Genomic DNA, 4,825 nt, shown 5'->3' on the forward strand with positions numbered 1-4,825 from the left:
AAGAATATGTGGTGCTATAAAACTTCTGAAAGACCAATTTCAAATGCTTATGGTGGAACAAGTTGCAACAAACTTACAATATGCGAAGCATAATACATTTTGTAACGCTAATAAACCGGGCAGATGGTTGGCCTATACATTGAGGAAAAAACAGAGTATACGGATTATTGATAGTATTGATATTGGAGGGAAAGAAATTTTTCAACAAAAATTAATTAAAGAAGCTTTTGTGGATTATTATACTAACTTATATGCTAAAGAGGATGTGCAGAATGGACTTATAGAAAAATATCTAGATGATAAAAAAGTTATAAAAATTACTGACCAACAAAAGGAAAGAATGAATTATCCTATAACAGTGGAAGAGATAATAGTAGCAATTAAACAATTAAAAACAGCTAAAGCTCCTGGTACGGATGGCTTGACTGCAGTCTATTATAAAACTCTGCAAGTCGAAATGGTGGAACAACTTAGAGATTTATTTTGCAATATTCAACAAGGGGGTAAAATACCCCCATCATGGACAACAGCTTACATATCTTTGATACCAAAAGAGCAAGCCGGTCCTAAAAAACCGGAGAATTATAGACCAATATCTCTTTTGAACTCCGACTATAAAATTTATGCGAAAGTATTAGCCAACAGGTTGATGCCAGTAATTCAAAAGGTGATTCATGACGACCAAGCGGGATTTATCGAGGGTAGATACATGAAGGACAATGTAAGGCAAGTAATAGATCTATTGGAATATCTTGAGAAGAACAAACAGATCCCTGCAGTGCTGGTTTTCTTGGATGCAGAGAAGGCCTTTGATAGAGTGGATTGGAATTTTCTACTAAAGACTTTAAAAAAGATGAACTTTGGGGATCAATTTGTACAGGCGATTTCAGCAATTTATCAAGAGCAAAAGGCACAGATTATTATTAACGGAAGCTTGACAACAGAGTTTAAAATTGAAAAAGGAACAAGACAGGGATGTCCGCTGTCCCCACTTTTATTTATTTTAACACTAGAAGTCTTGTTAAATACAATACGGGACTCTAATATCTTGAAAGGTATAACGATAAGGCAAGAGGATTACAGAATAAAGGCATTTGCAGACGATCTAGTTGTTACCCTAACACAGCCAATGGAATCAATAATCCTGATGAAGGACATTATACAAGACTATGGTAAAGTTTCAGGTTTTAGACTGAATCACAAAAAGACTAAGATGATAGTTAAAAATATGACACAAGATCGTAAACACGAGCTTGAAAGGAGGGCAGGTTTTGAGGTTGTACCAAGGGTAAAATATCTAGGAGTCCAGGTTGCAGAATCAAATATGAAATTGTTTCAAAATAATTATGAGGTGTTGTGGCGAGAGGTGCAGAAAGATATGGAGACTTGGAAAAAACTGCAACTGTCTCTACTTGGAAGAATAGCAGCAGTTAAGATGAACATTTTGCCAAGATTTCTCTTTTTGTTTCAAATGATTCCGGTGCTTAAAAGTGATAAACAATTGAAAGTGTGGCAAGCTGGAGTGAATAAGTTTGTCTGGAACGAGAAAAAGCCGAGAGTGAAATTGAAAATTATGCAAGATGTTCCAGAAAGGGGAGGTCTTAAACTACCAAACCTACAGCTATATTATGATGCAGCAGCTTTGACTCTAACAAGTGATTGGTTTGGAAGGAAAAAGACTGGAATATTGAATGTAGAAAGTTTTGATCTTGAATTTGGATGGCATGCCTACTTATTTTATGATAACAAAGTCGACAAAGTATTTAAAAGCCATATACTTAGAGACTCTTTGATGAGAGTTTGGAAGAAGCACCGATTCAAATGGGATTATAAAATACCGCTATGGCTGGATCTTGGTCATACTTTGTGGAATACAAATATAATGTCACTCGGGGGGTTTTTATATAAAGAGGTTCTTTTTACAGATGCGGGCAGATGGCAGCTGAAGACACTACAGACACTGTTGGCTGAAGGGATTAATTTAACTTGGCTACAATATAATCAATTGCAATTGAGATGGAAAGAGGACCAAAAAACTGGTATTATGTTGCACGAGGAAGAATTGGTTAGACACATAAAAGAGAAAGGTCCAATGCATATTAAAAGGCTTTATAATGTTTTGTTAGAAAGGGATTCAGAAACCGAACTAGTTAAAGATTGTATGATTAAGTGGGCTCAAAATTTTGAAGAACCAGTGATGTTGGAAACATGGGAAAAAATTTGGGTTCAGAACGTTAAATTTACACAGTCGCAGAATTTGAGGGAAAATTTCTATAAAATGTTTTATAAATGGCACTTAGACCCCAAAAAGTTATCATGTATGTACCCTAATGTTCAGCCAAAATGTTGGAGATGTGAATGTTTGGATGCTACATATTATCATGTTTGGTGGACCTGTAGGAAAGTTAAGGCTTTTTGGATAAAAATTTGGTGGGTCATGCAGAATGTTTTGAAGAAAAAAATTCAATTCTCTCCACAATTGTTTTTATTGGGTATAGTTAAGGGTTTTACATTGGGTGAAACAAAATTGATATTGTATATGATAACAGCAGCAAGATTGTTGATAGGTAAATACTGGAAGAATGAAGCTTTGCCCACTATTGAGGAATGGACTTTGAAGATGGCCAGTTTTGCAGAGATGGCGAAGATTTCAGCATACTTAAAAGATTGTTCACAAGAGACTTATGAATGGGAATGGAAAAAGTGGATAGAATATGTTCAGAACAAATATCAAACTAGGAAGTATCAAATAGCTTTTACTTGAAAATAATGTATTAGAAATTTTTTAATGTAATGAAGATAAAAAGAGAAATTATAAGGGGGAGGGAGGGGTTCAAGTTTTATACAAGTTTTATACTAAGGGGGGTTTTGTATCGGATATGAGTATATTGTGTGGAAGTCTGGGGGGAGGGGAGGGTTAGGGAGGGTTAGGGAGGTGTGGAAGTTTGGGGTGGGTGGTGGGGGGGAAAAAGGGGAGAAAATGTAATTGTAAAACTTTTGCAATAAAAAAAAGAACAACCTTTTAAGCATCTTAAAATTGACTGAGGATAAAAATGTAAAACTGGTTTTTGAGAAGGGTGGAGGTTATGTTTTCGAAAATGGGGGTGTTGTTGGCGATATTGTAAAAATCAACAATTTGCCTTATTTTTCCCCAAAAGCACAGGTCAAAAGGCACAAGAAACCTAACAAGAGGGCTCAGGGAGCTAACGCCCAGATAGAGCAGAAAGCTTCTGTGCCAGCCCTCAGGTTGTCCAAACTCAAGGACCCTGGACCTAAAACCAATGAAGCTTTTAAACCAGCTCCTAGGACATCCAAAGCCATTAAGGCTGAGTCCATTAAGGTCACAACTCCTCAGCCAACCCTGAGGAACTCTAAGGTGACCATTAATCCAGTGCCTACTCTCATTACTGAACAGACCAAGGCTTGTAATAGTAAGATACATAAGGTTGACAAAGTATGCATGGGTAAACCTTTACATTTGGATTGTGCTCATATATTACACCGCAGGCTCGGCCATGCCAGCTTCCCAGTTATTAAGAAAATGCAAGATTTTTCTGATGGGCTTAAGATAAAGAATTGTAATACCTACTTGGAATGTGCCATCTGTAAGGCAGCAAAATCTAAAACTGCTGCTATACCTAAGGTCTCTTCCCGTCGTGCAAGGTACCCTTATCAGCTGGTACACATGGATTTGGTTGGTCCTTTTAGACCCTCCCTTGGTAGGGGGCGTTATTTTTTAACAGTAGTAGATGATTACTCTCGTTATGGCCATGTATTTATTTTAAAGGACAAAACTGAAGTCTTTACCAACTTCAAATATCTTTACAACCAGATCCAAACGCAACACAAGGTGTGCATCGCCCAGGTGCAGAATGATAGGGGGACTGAGTTTACATCCAAGATTTTTGAAAAGTGGATGAAGGAGAGAGGTATCCTCCATTTTAAATCATTCCCTCGAACTCCGTCCGAGAATGGCATTGCAGAAAGGAGAAATGGCGTGCTGCAGAATGTCATGAACTGCCTACTTGCAGATGCTGACATGAGCCAAGTTTTTTGGGCAGAAGCGGTCAAAATGGCTAATTATCTAGTCAACAGGACGTGGAGTAGTGCCATTAACCAAACCCCATACTTCCTGGTCCATGGAAGGAAACCTAGCCTCTCACACCTGAGAATTTTTGGTTCCTATGCCTGGGTCCATATTCCCAAGCACCTCAGAAGAAAGGGGGGCAAGGCATCAAGGAAGCTCAGATTTATAGGTTATGCAACCGGCAGCAAGGCCTCTAGGTTTGTAGACAAAAATAACCTTGTCATTGTCTCTAGATCAGCTTCCTTTGAGGAGGGGTCAAATTGGTCAAAAATTCATTCCAATGAACCCGGTTATTCCCCTATTAGAAGCGACACTGAACAAGCAGCACCACCTGAAGAGGATGAACCAACAAACTCCAAGCAACTGACCAGCGAAGATCCAGATGGTGATGAATCCCTACCTGACTCTGACGATTCAGACAAGGAATCCCTGGGTGACTTCACACCTCCTGCCTCACCTAAACGACCATATCTTCGCAGCGCCTGGGACAGAGGCCCGCCCCATTTTGATTGGAAAGATACTTCCGGCAGCTCCAATTCTGACACCGATGCTCCGGATGACAATGATGATGGTGAGTGGCAATTTCCCAGACGGTCAAAACGCTCCAATAAAGGGGTGCCACCCAAAAGGTTGGACATTGGCTGTGTTGCCTCGGTCAACAGCGTTACCATGGCCCCTAAAACGTACTCAGATGTCCTTCAGCTTCCCGAGGAAGAACAGCGCAGGTGGAGGGTAGCA

This window comes from Pituophis catenifer, unplaced genomic scaffold (genome assembly GCF_029215685.1).
Source record: "Pituophis catenifer annectens isolate HBS135680 unplaced genomic scaffold, rPitCat1.0.hap2 SCAF_5, whole genome shotgun sequence".
NCBI classification, from domain to species: Eukaryota; Metazoa; Chordata; class Lepidosauria; order Squamata; family Colubridae; genus Pituophis; species Pituophis catenifer.